Source organism: Lissotriton helveticus, chromosome 12 (genome assembly GCF_964261635.1).
Source record: "Lissotriton helveticus chromosome 12, aLisHel1.1, whole genome shotgun sequence".
Lineage (NCBI taxonomy): Eukaryota > Metazoa > Chordata > Amphibia > Caudata > Salamandridae > Lissotriton > Lissotriton helveticus.
Window position 1 is genome coordinate 552,734,495 of NC_136073.1, and position 20,957 is coordinate 552,755,451.

Below are 20,957 nucleotides of genomic sequence, written 5' to 3' on the forward strand. Positions count from 1 at the left end.
TAAACTTTATTTAGCAGTTTTGAAAATGCAAAGCAGAGCACAGAGTTCAAGTGTACATATAAATGTACAGTTAGACATATCCATTTCAGCAAAATCATCAACGCACAATAGGGCGGGGCAACGGTAATCACAGCACAGTTGTTGTATCTTAAGACCCCACCAATGGACACGTCAGTCCTACACTCGAAGGAGACCCCTCCCGACCCTTCATTAGTCCATGCAGACCCAGTTATATCTATAGTTCCACTTATCATAGTGTGTAGGGTATATACACTCACATTATGAATACTACTTCCCTTTCAACCCACCCCGTCGGCTCCATGCCTTGCTCTTGTTGCGTAGGAGGGGCTTGCTGCTGTGACGCAAGAAACTTTCGGAACGGCCCCCAAATATCTTTGGGTCTAGAAGAAGTTGGAACAGTACTGGCATACAAATCACTTTTTGTTGAACAAGTCGCGAAGCTTCGGATCCATCCAGTCGGTGCTCTCGTGCTGCCCCAAAAAATAGCAACTTCTCTTTTAGCTAGGAGTAGGGAGATGGCAGCAAATCTGCGAACTTTCAAGGGAATCTGTACCACATATCCCAGTAGTGCTATTTCAGGCAGAGGTTCCATCGGGGTTTGTATCATTTTGCTTAGAAGTTTATGGACTTCCACCCAGAAAGCGTGGATTTGTGGGAAAGTCCAGGCAAGATGTGAAAAGTCTGCTTGTGGGGCCTGGCACCGCCGACAGGTGTGGGGTCTAGAAGGATCTATCTTGTGTGTACGGGCGGGTGGAACATAAATTCTACGCAGGAATTTAAAGTGTATCAGCTTATGTTTGCTGTTCAATGATACTGTTCTGGTAACCCTGCAGCATGCCAGCCACTGTTCGTCCGTGATTGACTCCCATGCCGAACGCACCCTTACATCGTCCACTGGCACCAGGTCAGAACATGCCCTATACATCTGGGATATAAGGTGGAGCCCTTTGCTGTTGCCTATCACTAGTGTGAGGGGGGGGGAATGAAGGGGGTTCCAGCGGATAGTCTGGAAATCTATCTCGTAACGCTGAGCGTAGTCTAGCCAGAATAAACCTGTCCATGAACGTAGCCTCTGAGAACGTGGACATATCCTCCAGGTCAAAGACATGGCCCGCGGGAAAGAGGTCTCCTAGTGTGTGAATGTTGAATTTGCTGCAGGTTCTTTGCACCAGCTTTTCACTTGTGATAGGTAATACGTTGGCATTTGGTAGGGGGAGAGAGGAGGAGTACAGTGTCTGTGTGCGGGTGACTCTGCTCAGTTTGTGCCATGCACAGCTGGTAGTGGAAACTGGTTGTATAACTTTAGGATCTCGAGGGATACCAGTGGGCAGGATCGAGGCGAGTGTGGTGGGTAGGACGAAATCCGATTCCGGACGGAGGTAGGTGACCCTAGCATCTGGGTGATACCATGTGTGTGGGAAACTGCACTGTGCAACTAAATAGTATAAGTGTAGATCAGGGACCCCATATCCCCCCGATCACAGGGAAGGGTCATCACATGCCATTTTCCCCTGGGTGTCTTGGTGTCCCATACTAGCTTGATTAATAGGGACCATAGAATACTGAAAAATGTATTGGTGAGTGGGATTGGAATGTTGTGGAATAAATAAAGGAACTTAGGGAGGACTATAATTTTTATCAAGGCTACACGCCCTGCCATGGAAAGAGGGAGTTTAAGTCAGGAGTCAATTTGCGTCTCTAGCTGGGAAATTGCCACCCCATAGTTGCGACGCACAATCTGCTCGGTATAATGATGGATATGAATCCCTAAATACTTTACCGATTCAGCGCACCAGTCTAGTGGGAATTCTAGGGTCCAGCAGGGCGTTCCTGTCGTGAAAGGGAAAATAAACGACTTGCACCAGTTAATCCCCAGGCCAGAGAAAGTTCCAAATCGGAGGATCTCCCTGAGTAGCGGGTCAAGATTTGTTTGAGGATCATGTACATAGAGGATTGTGTCGTCTGCATATAGGGAAACTAACAATGGGCCTGTTCTAAATACCAATCCTCTGTGGAGGTGTTTTTCCTGAAAGTGCCTAATCAAGGGGTCCATTGCTAAAATAAACAGTAAATGAGAAAGGGGGCATCCCTGCCGCATGCCGCGTGATAAGGCGAAGGGCGCAGAGAGGGTACCGTTCAGTCGGAGTCTAGCAGTAGGTTGTGTGTATAGCAGGGCAGTAGTTGCGATGAAACCCTGTGGCATTCCCATGCGTTGCATTATAGAGAGAAAGAAGGGCCACTCAAAGTGCGGAGATTGAAGGCAGCGGACTGGTGTGGGATGAATCCCGAGATTTGCAGAATTTCAGTGTAATTATGAGTGGCATTTCAATGCCTATGAGTTTCCACTTTTTATTTTAAAAGCAATTAATGTACGAAAACGTATTATTTTTTAAACGATGAAATTCTGAAGCTTCACTAATAGATGTGATGTTTAATAACTGCTTCTTTGGAATATAGTTGAAGTTACCTATTTATTCTTAAATACATTTTTTCTCAGACCGTTTTTTATTGGTTTTAATTGCTTACAACTGTTTTTACCACTATATCTACTTTTATGGTTGTTTATACATACCGAATAAAGTTCTTTGAATCGACTCAACTATGAGTAACACTTTCTCGTGAACAAAATAAAGCAATGAAGATGAGGGAAACATAAATATCAGAAATCACACATGTACTGTAGTTCCTATATCCCTGGTAGGCTCTGCGCATTGTAATAATTTACACTATAGTTTTGACATAAGACTGAGGTCAGTATGTCTCTATCGAGTATATTAAACTTAATTGTGTGTGTGCCAGCTAACTCAGAGGTCACTAGAACTTTCTCGAATGAACAAGAAGGGATTCGTTTCTGACAACCGCATAAACATGACAACTTTGTTTACCTTAGAGTCGGAACAATATCTTCAGAGTCGTGGAAACAATAGATAACCGTTTCACTCAGTCAATCGTGCATGCTTCGTTTCTACAGAATTGTTGCACAGAAATAGATAGACAGGGCGTTTCAATAAAAAGGGTTTATTGAACAGTCTTATTTCTCATACAAGAGTTATGAGCTGCTACAATCGTAAGACAATGCGAAGTATAATGCGTACATCGTTAACAGTAATTTAAAATAATACTGTAATAGCATGGTTTGTAGCTATGACATATATAAAAATACATATATGAATAACACAGGCTAAAATACTCCACTGGTGCTTCTAAAATAATCCTACCCCAGTGTACCTAACCTAAGTCTAGTACGAGGAAAGAAGTAGGTGCTGTTTTAGTCTGGTTTAGTTATGCCAAGAGTTGCCAAAAGTTTCTCTAGGTTCTAATCAGCTCCATACCTTAGAAGGAGAGAGGTTGGTATCTCTTTCCCGGGACTCGATCTCTAACACCCCGCAAAGGGAGTCAGAAACACTGGAGCTAGATTCTCGGCGAGGAAGATGACAGTGTCTGGTCAGTGCGTCAGTTGGGGAGATGACTTCATTTGGGACTTGCTGTGGTGAGCCGCATTGTGCAAGTAGGTAGCTGAACCGCACCTTGCAATAGCAAGTAAAGGTATTTTTATACCTTGAAGGTGTTTAGGAATGCCAGTATTGACGTAAAAGTCGGGCATAAGAACATCATAAATGAACCCCTAAGGAATAGATGTTCATGCATAATAAATGAGTTCCTGGAGAAATCAATATTCAAGCAAGGGAAAGTCCTAAAGGCTTAAGAGTCTGGTTTTCCAGGAACTCGTTGTGACGTAGATGAATGGATGTAAGTAGCCATGCCTATATTTGGGTAGCAAAGACTTTGCCTAAACAAGGGCTGGATTTCTATGCCTAAATAAGGGCAATGTGAATTGTACCTATATAAGGGCATGAATCTGGAAATTCATACGGAATCTAAATCGATACACAACACACCCATTTGAGTAACGAGGAACTCTAAGAAGATCTTAGAATTACTCAAAGCACCAGAAATGGAAGAGTTTGAAATCATGGTTTTAAGTGGGATGAAAATATCGGGGGTGTCTAAAAGGGGCATGCATTGTCTACGCAATTAAGCGTATTACTTGAACACATAACTTACATTTCTCTGATTTCCATAGTGTGCCGTCCAACCAGTATTTTGATGCTTCTCTGAGGTTGACAACTGACATATCTCTAAAAAAACATTGATTTTGTTAATGGGTGTTCTTAGTTGAAGATAAATGAGTAAAACCAATGATTTTGTTGTAAATAATATTGAAAATGCTTCAATTATTAAACAGTGAGACTCTGAATTTAACAGCTGAGGCCTGTACTAATGGTAATGGTCCTCTGGGTGTCTCAGTCACTCCTGTTAAGTACCACCTATGTTAGTCATGTGCGTTCTTAGCATACCTTTTCTCTCCATATCTGCATATCTTTCACAGGTGCAGTACAACTAGAGTCTACTTGTTTGTGTCACCTTTGCCTTGAAATTTTCATGCCCATTGAAGAGAACAAATTCGGTAATTAGACTGCAAGGCAGTACACCTGAAAACACTGTGAAGGTCGTAACATGTTTTTGGGTACTTACTGACGCTGCCCATCGCATACATGGGATGGCCACAATGGGGAATATAACAGTATGAGTGATGTTGTGTGGATGAAATACGGGGTTTTGAGTTTTGGCAATCTTTGTTCATCTAAATTTTCTTTGCAAAACCCTGTGTGTACACTGTTTGGAATGGGGGGAAACTGTGCACAAGTCATATAGATGGCAGTCATGACATCTTGTATGAATGCCTATCAACAATATGGAGTAAATGGGTGGTGCTCATTTTATCGGTTGTAGCCCGGAAGGGTCATGCCAGGCAGCTTCGTGCTGTTGGGGTAAAATTGAAGCATTGGCAGAGGGTGGGTGTTTTTTTATGACAGTGGGTCCATACCATTGTGCTTTCCTGGGATAGTAGTGGCAGTCACCATGTGTTCGCTAGGCCCGAACACGACACACCGCAAGGCAAAGGGGAGGCCTAACCACAAGGACCAGCCAGCTCTAACCTATGCCGGAGCCAACCCGGGCAGGCAGAGCTGAGAGCTGGGGGTCGCTTGCAGAGACTGGTGCCCCCACCACTTCTATGGAGTGCGGCAAGGGGTTTGTGGGGTGCATCACCTTTCAGTCATAGATTCCATTAATGGCTGCACCACCACTCTCCCAGAGCGACCCCATGGGTCTGAATATACTGACTGGCAGTGTGGTACGAGCGCAGTTACAGGCTCCCGACTGTGCTCGCTATAAACTAACCTCTGTCCACCGCCCTGGCCTTATTCAGGCTGTTGAATGAGCAAATTAAATCCTGAGATTCCATCTCAATGAGAGGTCACATTAGTAACTTTGCTGCATGGTGATTGAAATATTGTAGCCAGCCATGACCAGAGTGCGCTGCCTGAGCCAGCCCCAAGCTTGTCTCAGCAATGCTCGCTGCCAACTAAAACCAAATTGCACAATCAATGGATTTAAGCAGCGCTCCGGCTTGAAAGCTGAGGAGCGCTATAAATGCGTGACAATGTATTTCAATGTGGTGATGCGGGCAACCACACTGAAATGCATTAGTCCAGCACCTTATGCGTGGCACTTGGCAGGGTTGTATCCATAACTACTTTGATAACACCATTGAGGAAGGCTTTGTGCACAACACCCCACTGCAGATGCAATATAAATACTTGCAGACTCAGAAAAGACACCTGTGTGTACATACTATAGTAGTATAATAAATACTGTGAAGTAGTGTAACATTTTATGTATGCAAATCATTTTACACCATACAAACTATAAATATAAACCTATGTTAGGTAAACACCCACCGACTTAATTTATAACAGGGCAGTTAATAAACAATTTGCAGCAATAATCTCATAATTCTTAGTAAATGTTGTGCATTGTGGATGTGACCCATTCATCACCTTGTTCAGAAGTGTTTGGGCAACAACTGCCCTCACCCAAGAGCACTGAGCTCCACAGACCAGAAACCAAAGTCCACAGAATGAATGTATGTTGTGGTCACTATGACTCTCCAGCATCCACCTTATCTTGTAATGAAGCACACGAGGGGCCATATTATGCAATGCTAACAAGGACAGTGCGCCTGGAACTAACAAGGAGATAGCACTGTATTACATTGAATGTGCTGCCCCCATGGCAACAGCGAAGTCATGCTACCCTCGGCGCAGCGCATTAAAGTGAAATTTGGAGTGGCTTTGAAGCAGCCGCTCTGTGTTTCACTGTGGAGGGGGCAAGCCACCTGCACTTTTAAGGGGGATAAGAGATCCCCTTGCAGGTGGGTGCATTGATCTGCCTGCAAGGGGATGTTTGGGGGGATCCATAGAACTCACTTTCCACCTTCAAGAGGGCTGCCATCAGGAGGCGCACTGACAGTGCACCACCTTTACTGTGGCGCTCTGTCAGTGCACCTCCTGACAGCTTCTTTGCCTCTGAGCCTGTGTCTATACCGCAGAGCAGGGGTAGAGACAAAGGGATTTCCTCATTTGCATCAGGCCACGCCCCCACACAAATGAAAGAACACCCTCTCGTGATAGCACTGGCGCTATGTGTGTGCTAGCGCTATCTGTATTACGGAAGGGGGCGGACAAGTTTCTGCTGCCCATCTGTAATACAAAAGTGCCCTGGGGTAGGCAAAGCAGGCGCAAACGCCCTGTGCGTCCCATGGCACTTTGTATAATACAGCCCCTGGTGCTAACAAAGATGATGCAGGCTGATATCACAATGTGTCTGCTGTAGCCTAGTCAGTTGGTTTACCGTCATCTTGGTAAGACACGCCTGGATGAGAACTACAGGTTTTTCTAACAATGTTAAACACCAGTGGATTGCCTGCCCTTTGATAGGCAGTGGATGTTTGGTTACCAGGTGGATTCAGCATTCAAAAGCATAAATCAAAGGCAACTTCTCATATTTAGTACATTTCGAAAGCAATACAGGAAGTTTAGGTTCTAGCCAACATTTTGTGAGATAGAATTCTCAACAGTAGCAGCTAGAACTTCAGTGGCTATTTTTAAAGCCCACAAAGGTTGTTTATCAGGCAGTGGCAGGCAGGGTCAGGTGTCTTCCACTTTTTCCTCTGCTTCTCCAGCTAGCAAACCTGATTGGTTTTATTCTTTTGTCGCCTGTGGGAGGCTTTCTTGAGAAACCGAATGAGATAACCTCTGAACATTGGATTTTGCAGATTGTTGAAATTGCGTATAACCTTATAGAACATGGTTATAATGTTTCAAGGTTGCTATTTCTCTTAATATCTGATTCTGTATAAAGAGGGAGCTGGATTTGTGTCCATTTTTAGATTGTCTCTTCCTGAACAAGTTTTAAAAAAGGAGATAGCCAAGTCGTTGACTTTACACCAAGTTTTTGGGGATTTGCAGAAGCATGACTGGATCCCTAGAATCAATATTTCCACATTCCTACAATTCCTTCACACAGGAAGTATCCAAGATTTGCTAGGGAAGATCTTTTATTCAATTGCAAAGTACTGGCCATTTGTCTTCTGATGGCACCTACATTTCTTTATGAAGGTAAAGGCAGTTGTGGTAACTCATTCACAAAAAGTTTCCATCACTGCATCTGGATGACTGATAGATCAGACTGATTTCCTACACCCACTTTTTCACTAGAGCTTGGTCTTTCAGTAAATTGAAAAAACCTTTCCCAATTCCTTGTTAATTTGGTACATTGGACCATCTAGGACAACCAACTTATGTGAGAATTTAGTCCACAAGAAAGGACTTCTGACATTCCAGACATGATTGCTTTATTGAAAGAGAATCCTCTTTAGCCTGACAAAGTTGCTTTTATATCTTCTAGGACAGTGATTCCTAAACTGGGGGTCTCCGATGCCTTCTAAGGGGGTCTACGACTACTTTGAAAATCAAATAATATAAACAGATTAATAAAGTATATATAAATAAAGAAGCTAAATGTACAATTGAACATTTTAAAACATACTTTAAATGTGAAGGAATTTAAAAATGGAGGCTAAAAATAAATTAGTATCCTCAGATTGATTCGTGGGAGCAGGCAGGTGTATCTCAAAATATAGTATGGAGGAATAGTGGCCTCAATTAAATTTAGAAAAGCTACAACCTTTCTATTAAAATTACATTTTGACTTCTTTTTTATTTAAATGTGATTGCAAATTAAATAAAATGTGTAATTTGTGTATTTATTTGATTGTTTTTGTCCTGCATTTTTTGTGTATCGTTTTGCAGTTCAAATCATCAACATTGCTTAGGCCACCGTCCCTGGCTTCCAGTAATGACTCGTGGGGGCGGGGAGTCCCTGGATTCTAATAATGATTCACTTCGAGTCCCTGGGTTCCAGTAATGATTAAGTGGGGGTCCCCAGAAGACAAATGTTTGGGAACCACTGTTCTAGGATGTACAACATCCTGTAACAATACTACAGTATCTGAACATGCACGGGGAGAGGCCTCTCACAGCCTATGCATGAAAGCTGTATAATTTTGACAGTGATCAATTGCCAAGAAAATATGCTTGTTAGCACTTTATCAAGTGGGGAAGGAGAATGAGACTATTGAGGAAGCTGACCTCCACAAGCCATGAGTGGCACCTTTATCCTGATGTGACTTGTTTGCTATTCCCGTATTGGGGATAACTGAGATAGGTCTTTTTGTGACCAAGGACAGCAGGTTATGAAGTGAGTTCTGCTTAATCGAGCATCTTTTGGACGAATCTCTAGGTGTCACTGTCTCAGGTTTTAACCTTCTGACTCCACTCTGCTTTCACCTCTACTGCTGATGCACAAGGGGATTAGCAACATTCAGTTTCTTTGGGTTAATGATCTACTGACTCCTCTAGTTTGGTTTGTTGGCTTTGTATTCGGACCTTCACCTTTTATGTGCAACTTCTTCATAGCCTCTCCCTCAATTGGAAGACTTGTTTTGTTGCAGTAGTGGTTCGAGGGAGGTTGTTACTCACAGATTTCAAAAGTGCTTAGGCCTACAGCCTGAAACCTGAGAGGTTAACTTCTTCTGTGTGTTTCTTCCACAAAATGTATTGGACATTCTTTTAACGGCTTCTAGATGGGAAACGTCCATTACAACGCATGTAATGCCTTTACAACACAACTTTTGCAATGCAGGTGACATTACAATGCAGGTGACATTACAACGCATGCCCTTACAACGCATTGTAAGGTGAGTAATGGAGGTAAGTGAGTTAAGTTTGAATTTTTGATTATTTTTTATATTTGGGTCTTATCCAAGTATTGTTTAAATTTGAGGTTAGGGGTGGGGAAGTTTTAATTTTCTTATTTTTAGTTTTTATTTAAAAAAAATTATATATATCATAAACATTTATTAAAGGGGCAATCCATTTCCAGGGATGAGATGGTTGGGAAACTGGGTGTGTTATAATAATCAGGTATTACATTTAATTTTTTTGAATTAATTAATATTTTGTTTACAAGTCTATAGTTAAAAAAAAGATATATACATTTTTTTTTTAAAGGATTGGTTTTGGGTGGAGTAGTGCATTAGTACTCAGGTTTTATTTTTCAAACATCAGTATTATTACACATTTAGAATGTCATTACATTTAAATAAATAAAATATAGCAAAAATATATTATATTTATTAAAAAATTAATTAAATGTTCTTTGCTCTTATTCCCTGAGACTAGATGTTTGGGGGAAATGGGTTTGGGGGGGGGGGGGGTGTATTAATACTCGGGTATTAATTTTAATACTTGAGAATTAATTGATATTTAGTATCTGAAAGAAACACGTTAGTGTTAGATTCCTTACTTTAGAATATCCCCAGGCGTCAGACTGGATCCGGAAAGTTTTTGTCAGCATTACCCCTGCGCGTCGCTAGGCGTCTGCAGCTCTGCATCCGTCGTCGGCGTCGTGATCGGTGGGATGACGTCGCCAGAGTACTTAGACGCCGCCCTCGTGCGCTGACGTCAGTTCTTCTTTTTTCCGCGCCAGCAGGCACAGATCCAGGAAGAGCAGTACTCCAGTCAATTTTTGACTAACTTTTTGGATCACTTTTGGTCTCTACTCGAGTCGACCTTTGACTCGCGGTGCCGGTAGGGATGCCTGGGTTTAAGCCTTGCGAGGACTGTCATCGCTTGATGTCGGTGACTGACCCCCACCGTCGGTGCCTTTATTGTCTCGGGGCCGACCACGATGACAAGTTGTGACCCGACTGCCGGGCCTTGACCTCGAAGGCTAGACGAGAGCGGTCCCGTAAACGACTCGAGCTCCGGCCGATGGCTCTGCGCCGCGCGAGGTCCCGGTCGAGGAGGAAGTCGAAGGACCGGTCGCAGAGCCACGGTCATCACCGCTCGACGAGTCAACACCACTCGTTGGGCTCCAAATCTCAGGTAAGTCGAGGCACTCGAAAAAGAAGTCAAAGAGGCGTCATCGCTCTTCTGCCCCCCCCGACGCTTGCGCGACGCGGGTGGGAGTTCGGGCAACACTGCCCACGCAGCTCCGCCGGAGCCGCAAGCGCCGTGTCCAGCTCCACACCCGCCGGTCCCTGGGCTGCACGCAACACTGGAGGAGATACGTGACTTCCTCGTGGCCATGAGGACTCGCTTCCCTCCGTCGGACCCTGTCGAGGCGCCTTCGGGACTCGTGGGTCCATCTGGGAGTCCTAGCTGGCTGGCAGCTTCGGCCCCGGCGCCGTCGGGTGCTTCGGCGCCACCGCCGTCGTCGACTTCGGTCCCGACGCCGCAGGACCCCTCAGGATCCGGGCCCGGATCAGGGTCGTTGCCAGTCGACCTCACGACTTCTCCGCTGGCGCCGACCCCGAGGGTGTCACCAATGACGCCGTCCCCGGACGACGTCGTCCCCAGTCCCAGCCCCAGTCCGGGTCCGGCATTGGACCGGTTCCGCCCAGCGCCGTCTCTGGCACCAACAGGTGAGCAATTCACCTACGACCCGGCTCCATCATTTTTCCCTGACTATCAGGAGATGGATGATGAGGGAGACTGGGAGGGGTCTGAGGACCCTCTGGCACTGCAGTGCCAGTTGAGCCAGGACTGTGCAGACCAGCTAGGGGAGGCCAGTGGTCTGGACACTTCGCCCGACACTGGATTCATCTCTCCTCCCTCCGTGGCTACGGAGGAGGGGGCTGCTTACAGCGTGGTGTTGAACAGGGCGGCCAAGGCCTTGGCTCTTGAGCTTACTGTCGCGGCCGTGAGGACTAACATCCTCACTGAGGTGCTCAAACCACAGGGAAGCTCCTCAGAGCTTCTACTGCCATTCAAAGAAGCCCTCACCGAGGTTCTGTTGGGCACCTAGTCCAAGCCCTCCACAGGCCTCCCTGTGGATCGGAACGTGGCCCGACGCCACCGCCTGGCTCCGGGTGACCCGAGCTTCCTGTCCATTGACCCCACCCCCGAGAGCCTGGTGATCCAGGCCTCTACCTCCCAAACCGCATTCCCGACAGCTCCTCCGGATCGGGAATCCAAAAGGTACGATCAGTTTGGGAAGAAACTGTTCTCCTCCTTGAGTTTGGGGCTGTGGTCTGTCAACACCGCTTGCCTTTTGGGCCATTATACCCACTCTCTGCGGGATACGGTTGCAGAGGTGCTGCCACAATGCCCGGAGGAGGCCCGGGCAAAGCTCGCCCAAGCCCTGAGGAAGGGCGGGATGCGGCATGCTCTTCCATACGGTGTGGACTCGACACAACTGACTCGCTGGGTAGGGCGATTGAAACGACGGTGGCGGTTCGGCGCCAAGCCTGGCTGAGGTCCGCCAACTTTTCGGGCGATATCCAGGCCACCCTCATGGACATGCACTTTGATGGCCGTCGCCTCTTTGGCAACAAGGCAGATAGTGCGCTGGAGCGTTTCAAGGACTTCAGGGCTACGGCCAAGTCCTTGGGCCTAGGCCAACGCGAGTAAACTTCTGCTTTTTGCTCCTTTTGTGGCCAAGGAAGGGGCGCCCCCACACGTCCAGCCAGCCACAGACCGCAGACCCAGGCTCAACGCGGTCGCGGACGTGGTTAGCATCGTGGCGGTACCAGGGGACACCGGCTGGCTCAGTCCACACCCACCCCTGCAGCATCTGCCTCTAAGCCTTCCTAGTCCGGCATTTCAGGCCCATTCGTTGCCAGTTAGGGGCAGGGTCCGCCATCACCTCTCCCACTGGCGTACCATCACGTCGGACAGGTGGGTGCTGCGAAATATCCGAAGGGGCTACTCCCTCCCCTTTGAGACGACACCTCCAGACATGCCACCGCAGTACCACCATATGTCGAGGGATCACTTGCAACTTCTGCAGGAGGAAGTTATGGCCCTCTTGGCCAAGGGGGCCATCGAGCCCGTTCCTGGGTCAGAAGTAGGACGTGGTTGCTATTCCCACTACTTTCTGGTACCCAAGAATGGCAAAGGAGACCTAATCCCTATCTTGGACCTACGGAGCGTCAACGGCTTCCTCCGGAAGGAGAAGTTCAAGATGCTGACTTTGGCTCAGGTCCTAGCTGCCCTGGACCCAGAAGACTGGATCGTAGCGTTGCCCTTGCAGGACGCGTATTTCCACATCCCCGTCCTGCCGGCCCACCGGCGTTACCTGCGGTTCACGGTAGGCCACGAGCGCTTTCAGTTTACCGTGCTCCCCTTCAGCCTTAACAGCGCCCCACGGGTGTTCACGAAAGTGATGGCGGTGGTCACAGCTCATCTGCGCAGATTAGGGGTTTCAGTCTTCCCCTATCTCGACGATTGGTTGTTGAAGGCGGGAGCGCCCCAGTCGGTCTTCTTCCAACACCAGACTACGGCCGACCTCCTGCACTCGCTGGGGTTCTCCATCAACGTGCCGAAGTCACACCTGTGCCCCTCTCAGAAGCTCCTTTTCATCGGAGCGGTTCTGGACTCAGCGCAGTTTCGGGTTTATCACCCCGAACAGTGGGTTTGGGATATTCAGGCTCTGATTCCGATCTTTCAACCTTTATCCAGGGTCTCAGTCAGGTTGACACTGCAGCTCCTGGGGCTGATGGCCTCCTGCATCCTTCTGGTGCATCACGCCAGGTGGCGGATGCGGGCTCTGCAGTGGGACCTGAAGTTTCAGTGGGCACATCATCAGGGAAACGGTCCGACCACGTCCTGATCTCGGAGGGCACTGCGAGCCAGTTGCAGTGGTGGCTCACGAACCGTGATTGGGTCAGCAGCAGATCTCTCTCCCATCCCTAATCGGAGCACGTAGTGGTGATAGATGCGTCCCTCCTGGGATGGGGGGGCAACATGGGAGAGAGGGAGATCAGAGGTCTCTGGTCTCTGGCGGAGTCCCGGCTCCATATCAACCTTCTGGAGCTGCGGGCGATCCGTCTTGCACTGAAGGCATTCCTTCCCTCTGTTCAGGGAAGTGTAGTGCAGGTGTTCACGGACAACACCACCGCCATGTGGTACTGCAACAAACAGGGCGGGGTGGGTTTGTGGACCCTCTGTCAGGAGGCTCTGCACCTCTGGACATGGCTGGAACACCAGGGCGTCACCCTGGTGGTACAACACCTGGCAGGTTCCCTGAACGCCAGGGTGGACGAACCTAGCCACAGGTGCATGATGGATCACGAATGGCGTCTGAACTAGGACGTGGCGCAAGGTCTCTTTCTGCAGTGGGGAGAGCCTTGGTTAGATCTATTCATCACCGAGGAGAATGCACAATGTCATCAGTTCTGCGCATTGGAATTTCCAAGGTGGCACTCGCTCGAAGATGCTTTTCGTCGCGAGTGGAGCTGCGGTCTGTTGTACGCCTTTCCGCCTATACCACTTCTGCCCAGAGTGCTGAAGAAGATCAGGCGAGATCAGGCCCAAGTCATCCTTGAGGCTTCGGACTGGGCACGAAGATACTGGTATCCCGAGCTACTCAGCATGTCAGTCGATCCCCCGATTTGTCTGCCTCTTCAGGAGGACCTTCTGTCGCACCAGCAGGGGACGGTCCTCCACCCGAACCTGTCCAGTCTCCACCTACATGCTTGGAGATTGAGCGGCGACAGTTGAGGCCATTTGACTTGCCTCCTGAAGTCTGTGATGTGATTCTGGCAGCCGAGCGTCCCTCCAGAAAAACGGTATACGCCTGCAGGTGGAACAAATTTGTGGCATGGTGCACAGCAAAGGATGTGGATCCACTCTCTACCCCCCTTTCAGAGGTTCTCCTCTTCCTTCTGTCTCTTGCCCAGCAGGGCTCTGCTCTGGGCACTATCAAGGGCTACCTCTCGGCCGTTTCAGCCTTCATAAGGCTTCCTGATCAGCCTTCTCTTTTCAAGTACCCTGTTGTAAATAGATTCTTGAAAGGCATCACACACATGTTCCCTCCTGTTCCCTTCGTGATGCCTCAGTGGGAATTGAAACACCAAAGGTAGTGATGGACGGAGCGTTGACAATACAAACACTCACCCCCAGTCAACTGATCTGGGTTTAATCCATCACCGTTCTTTAGCTCACTCCGCCACCCCAGTTCAGACATGGCCATATGCAAATCAGTCTGACCCTGTGCCTCATGGGAACAGTCCAGCCCGAACTGCCAAGCCATGTCTTTCCTGGACCGGAATCAAGCTTCCCAGGACCGGTATCAAGCTTCCCAGGACCGGTTTCTGGCATTACAGCCGTCTTCAGCTGGGCTTGCCTGACTCCAGTGGTAATTGAACCTTGTTCTGACTTTTCTGGTGTGCGCTCCCTTTGAGCCACTTCATAACTGTCCTCTTCTTCTGACTCTTAAAACTGCATTCCTGGTTGCCATCACCTCTGCCAGGAGAGTGAGTGAGCTCCAGGCTCTATTTTCAAAACCTCCTTTCCTCTGAGGACTCGTCCTTCTTTCCTGCCCAAGGTAGTCACAGCCTTTCACATCGGGCAGTCCATCACCTTCCCCACCTTCTTTCTGCCTCCGCATCCTTCGAAGGAGGAAGAGAGGCTCCACCGTCTGGACCCAAAACATGCGCTCTCATTCTATCTAGATCGCACACGCCAGTTCTGGGTGGACGACCAGCTCTTTGTTGGTTATGTGGGAGCTAAGAAGGGATGGGCGGTGCACAAGCGGACCATCTGTCGGTGGGTCATCTTGTGCATCAAGGTTTGCTACTCCTTGGCGAAAAAGTAGCCTCCTGTTGGGCTGCGCGCCCATTCCACTCGGGCCACGGCGGCTACTACTACCCTGGGTCGGGGAGTCCCCTTGCAGGACATCTGTCAGACAGCTACGTGAGCCTCGCTGCACACGTTTGCTAGGCACTACTGCCTGGACAGCCAAGTCCAGAGAGATGGCTTTTCTGGCCGTTCTGTTCTCCGGGACTTTCTGGTGTGATCTTGGTTCACAGACCCACTACCGGGGTTGGTATTGCTGGGGTATCTATTCTAAGGTAAGGAATCTAACACTAACGTGTTTCTTTCAGATGCACAAGCTAACACTAACGTGTTTCTTTCAGATGCACAAGTTACTTGCCTTCGGTAGATTCCTTACCGCCCCACCCATCCTCCCTGTTCTGTGAACCGATATCTAGGGTTAAGGACATCGCTTTCAGGGCCCTAGTTTCATGACACCAGTGTCGGTTTCTATCTTGGCTCTGCGTTACTGACGCGGAAAGCTATGTACAGAACTGACGTCAGCGCGCGAGGGCGGTGTCTAAGTACTCCGACTACGTCATCCTGTCGATCACGACACCGATGACGGACGCGGAGCCGCAGACGACGCCTAGCAACGCGCAGGGGTACTGCTGACGAAAACTTTACGGATCCAGTCTGACGCCTGGGGATATTCTAAGGTAAGGAATCTAACACTAACTAATGTTTCTTACGGATATATCGTTACCGAAGATAAGTAATTTGTGCTTTAGTTATATAAAGTTTTTAAATAATTGTTTTATAAATTTATAAAAAAGGTTTTGGCACCTTGTGGCGTGGGGCGAGTGAGAGACCTTACACTTCTTATCTTTGGATATGGTTTTATTTTCTTTACAGTTTTTCTTGTACGTGCAGAGAATCTTAGTTGTGCAACTACAATAGGGTCTACTTCAAGGGGCTCGGTCTCTTCGTCTTCGGTCTCCACGATGTCGGATGTCCCGTTGTTTTCCTCGGGGTAATGAGAGAGAAAAGGGACCGTCAGAACTCGTTTTCTGATAACTTTTAAACCAAGGGCCCAGGGGGTGAGGACACCGCTGCTCGTGCTCACATGCTACTCCTTAGTGTGCTTTGGGGTTTGTGAAAGTGCAATGGGAGGGAGAACAGTTTAACAAGCAGGACGCAGGGAGTGAGACTGACGCTACTGACTCTCGTTATTAAAGATAGTCGGTATTACGCTACGTAGTATCCCGCCTCCCGACCCAGCCTGCTAAACTCTCCAGTACCTGCTTTAGCCACACTCCTCCCTTCGGAGTGTGGCACGGGGGTTCGCGGAAACTTTGGCCTCCTGGCTTTCCTTCTTAGAGGTTGTCACTCTGCTCCGGGCTCGTCTCTCCGCTCCCGTCCTCCTCGTGTCTCCGGCTTTCTCCTTCTCCTTCTTCCGGGGTGTCGTCACACGCCGTGCCTTGTCCTTCATGGCCTTTTACCAATCGTGCTACGCTCACGTCACGGATGGGCGTGTCCTCTTCTTCTGTCGACGGCCAGTTAAAGGAACACTCCTCATTCTTGTCGAAGTCCGGATCAGCTGTCCACGGCGACCAATTGTCCTGAGGGGAAGGAGGGGAATCGTTTTCAGTGAGCCACCATTCCTTTGGGGTCCCACGTCCTCTCTATGCTCCATGTCACACACCTATCCTTTGGGACAGGAACCAGGGGTTTTGGGTGGGGGAGTGTATTAATACTCTGGTATTATTTTTAATACTTGGGAAATAATTGATATTTAGTTTTATTGATTGATAATTCTAAAAATACTTACAACATAATAATAAAAAGGCTTTGGCTCATATCCTCTGGGATGGAATGCATGGGAAACGGGTTTTGGATGGGGAGTGTATTAATACTGGGGTATTATTTTTTTATACTTGACTATTAATTAGTTCTTATTTTTTAATTAATTTTATTATAAAATTGTTAAATTAATTTTCAATATTAAAATTATTAAAAGTGATATGCAGACAAACAGGGTTTTCTGGGTAGGAGGAGATTTGATATCAAGTTTTAATAATAAGCTATCAGTACATTGTTTATGTATATTTAATTTTTAATTCAATAAAATTATTAAACATAAAAAAGTATATTAAATGTGTTTACAAATTAAAAAAAGCATATATGTACAACATGGGTTTGCATAAATAGACATTGATAAAGTTAAAAAACAAATTTAAGTAATAAAAATGTAATAGTTAACAAAACAATCAATTGACACATTAATAGTATTGTAGGTAATTTTATTACATTAAAAAATAATCAAAAAATGTTTTTTAAAACTTTAATTGTATTATTTTAAAAAATTAACATAGATTTTAAACTGTATTGTAACATATAATTCCTATTTTCTTTCCCACGGTTTCCCATTGAAGTTAATGAGAGAAATTTACCTTTTGTCCTCTTTACGAAAAGAAAGGGCGTTGCTGCTTGTACGTAAGTTTTGTCATTGCGAGGATCGCCGCGGTCCGCATCAGAAGCAAGGAAGAGCTGAGTCCAGGTAAGGCAAATTTAAGTTATTAAAATTAGATTAAGGGTGGCATAGTTTGTGTATTGTAAGGAGAGAGGAGGGAGGTTGTAAGAACTAGCATAGTTGTATTTTTTTTTGTGGTATGTTTTAACTTGAAAAAGTTCTCCTAAACAGGTAGCAGTTGTAGGCCCATGTCGGGTTGATTGCTTTCCTAACACTTTTTGTTAAGTAGAACAGCACAGTACAGTTTTCAGCATATAGTCTGTTGTAAAAAATGGCTTTGCCAAACTGTGTCCATTTTGGTTAGTTTATCTCAGATCATGGCTTACATCATGGATTATGGATTATTTACTATGGATTAAAGAACTGCTGAAGACTCTTGGTGAAATGTGGGATTTTACACAAGTCCTTGAGTTGAAAAAAGAAGACAACTGAAAGTAAGAAACTCGACTTTGAATTTATAATTTATTTATTTATTAGAAAAATGCCAATTGAATTAGGGAAATTCATTGTCAAACAGGCAAGTAAGGTGGTTTAGGAGTTAGTGTTATTTAGAAATGTAGGATGTGTGCAATACTACCTGGGTAGTCTGAAGCCACCATCAACGATAAATGTTGAATTGCACCCAATAGTTGCTCTGACATTTCGGTTTTTTTCAGACTACAAGTCAATGATTGCGCAATTCTCTTTTCTGGGATACTTAGCTTATTCTTCAAAATTTCCAAAAAATGATGAAAGTTAGGATGTGGTTTACCTATAGATTTGTTGAAGGAGTTGTGCCATCCATCTATGGCATTATTTGTATTTGCTCCTCCCTCTAAGCAGGTCGAGTAGCAGTTCCACCACTACACATGGAAACGTGGCTCCCTCCTGCGACTGAAAAGGGGGGGCCCTCGGCCCCCCCGCACGCATGGCGGCGCGGCGACCGCTTCACCCCTTCTCTCCTCGGGTCTTTCGACGGTGGGGGCGTGCCCTGGGGGCGCGGCCCACCGCCGATTGGCCGGCGCCCCTCTTGACCCGGAATCAATGGACTGGTTCCGGGTCGGGGGGGGCGGGCGCGAGGAGGGGCCACCCGGCCCCTCGGGAATAAGAGGTAGGGAGCGCCCAGGAGACTCCCTTGTCCCTGGACGCTCCCTCGCTGAACGTTGTGCCCCGCGTTCGGGGCTTCTTTGTTTTAATAATTTTCTCGCTTTCTTTTCCAGGTATTAGTTCGGTCGGCGCTGCATAAGGAGCTCGCGTGGAGCGAACCGTTGTTCGATCGAGGGATATTGCCTGGGACGTTGTGATCTCTGCTCTTTGTTTTCACAGGCTTAGGGGCCCCCAGCCACGTGGGATACCGCCGAAGGAACGGACGCATCGCCTTTGGTCCGTGAGGCAGGGAGCCGCCGGGAGCACAAGGGCGCGGTGCAAAGAGAGCGTGGCGCGGCCGCCTTCAGGCTCCGTCAGGTATCGTAGGGGGGCGGTGGAGCGGGCGGGTCTTCGCTGAGGCTGTGCGGGAAGGACTGGGGTAGGGCTCTCCGTAGAGCGGTTTTCCTGCCTTGGGACTCGAACCACGGGGACGCGCGGTGACATCAGCTCAACGATTTAGATACTCTTGCCCGTGAATTTTTCTAAAACGAGAGGAAGCAGCCCGTGTTGCATTTAAAGGTGGCAGATTAGCGCGCTTGCGAGCGAACGCCTAATAGGGCCGGGGTGGGGTGATTTCGAGTTAAAACGAGAGCGGTAGGCTACTCGAGCACGTGGCACTAAGGGAAGCGAAGCAGGGTCGACCAGGGCAGCACCTGGAGGGGAGACCCCGGGCATACAGCGCGATTGCAGGGGATAGAACCGGGACTCAAGGGATATCGGTTTTCCAGGAAGGTGGTGGAGGAAAGGGTGGCGTAACATTCAGTGACTGTGTTTAAAGGTGTATTGCGTTACCTGAGATAACATTGTGATTGCCTAAACCGGTAATTACCTTATATGTTCTGAATTATCTTCCCATTGCTGAAGGGGGGAGTGCAAGAGGCAGGGGTTGTTACACAAGTGATATTGGACAACTGTTAGCTTTTCACTGTTTTAAGTAAACGTGTGCAACTGAGGGAAAGTACCCTGAGACTTCATTACTATCCCCTTTTTTCTCATTCGAAATAATAGTGAATTGCTAATCTATAACTGTTCTTCACGGCTGTCCTTGCCTTTTGTGTTAGTGACCACTACCAACGGTAACAGTTATAAGAGGTAGTGTCCTTTTTTCCTGCTTTATTACATGATAGTAATACCTGTTTTCAATTCCAGGCAATTTTAACTACATTATTGGTGCCTGTTACTCGCAGACAAGGACACGACGTATTGAGGGCTGTGACCACGGATCATCACCGCCGGCGAGGGCGTGGGACTGGTCGGTAAGAGGGGTACGGGGGGCTAGCACTCATCGCTCCTGGTGACCGCCGGGTGGGTCTACATTAGGTTTACTCACCCCCTTACATAAGCGGACAAGCCGCTAGTGTTGCGGTCGCCGTTGCATGGTGCTGAAAGCCCCCTGGTGACCCTCCATCTGAAAGGTACACACAGTTGACCTGTTGAGAACAGAGTAGGCAGCGGGTGTTTTGTCTGTGAGGGTAAGTGTCATGCCGGGTCCAAGGGGTGGAAAAAGGGGGTCCAACATGGAGGCTATGATGCGGGCTATGATGCGGGAGATGAGCGACATTAGGCAACAGCTAGGACAAATTAAAGAGCGGGAAGCGCGGTTGGAGGATAGAGAGGGCGAGGCACCGGGCCCGTCCGGGAGACCGGTCCGCAAGAGGGTGGCACCAGTGCCAAGAGGGGAATTTGTCACCCCGCAAGGGAAACCTAGGTCCAAAAGACCCAGGGAGGCGGTCCCCACCCCAGGCCCAGGGGATCCGTTACCCGTCGCACCCCCCGCGGTGGTCCCACCCCCGCATGTGCCTACACCCATTGCCCCTGTGGTGCCGGTGCCGACAGGTCAACCAGTAGACGCTGGGGCTGCTTCCGCACCGGTGCCCACAATCCCGGGTACAGGCGGGCCACACCCGGCGCCCGCTCTGCCAGCTGTGCCAGGACCACTGGGCATAACCCCAGTGGTACCTGTTGTCCCGGGGGGTAAAGTAGATTCAATGCCACCCGAATTGTTATCTCAGTTAACGGCCATGATGCCATGGCTCCAAAAAGGAGGAGCCTTCCCGAATTCTGCAGACCATGCGGCAGAGGCGGCAAGGTTCGTAGAAAAAATCAGAGCGGCACCGATCGCCGACAGTGTTGCATTGCCGATTTCTTCTCCCCTTGCAGGTCCAAGTGTTCCCCAGTTGGAAGGAGTTCAAGGGCAGCCGCCCCCGGTGCCCGCGCTTGGTAAGGAAGTGGCATTGCCGCTCTTGGGGGACGGTGTAGTACCTTCCAGGAGC

At 48.0% G+C, this 20,957-nt stretch overlaps 1 long non-coding RNA gene across 1 annotated transcript in view; it reads right to left on the minus strand.

The window, feature by feature from the left end:
* The window catches only part of LOC144799960 (uncharacterized), a 315,778-nt gene that overhangs the window by 159,275 nt on the left and 135,546 nt on the right, over positions 1-20,957 (minus strand). The window contains exon 2 of the long non-coding RNA XR_013603909.1: positions 4,087-4,160. This is a non-coding gene — a long non-coding RNA (uncharacterized LOC144799960). The remainder of the gene's footprint in view (positions 1-4,086; positions 4,161-20,957) is intronic.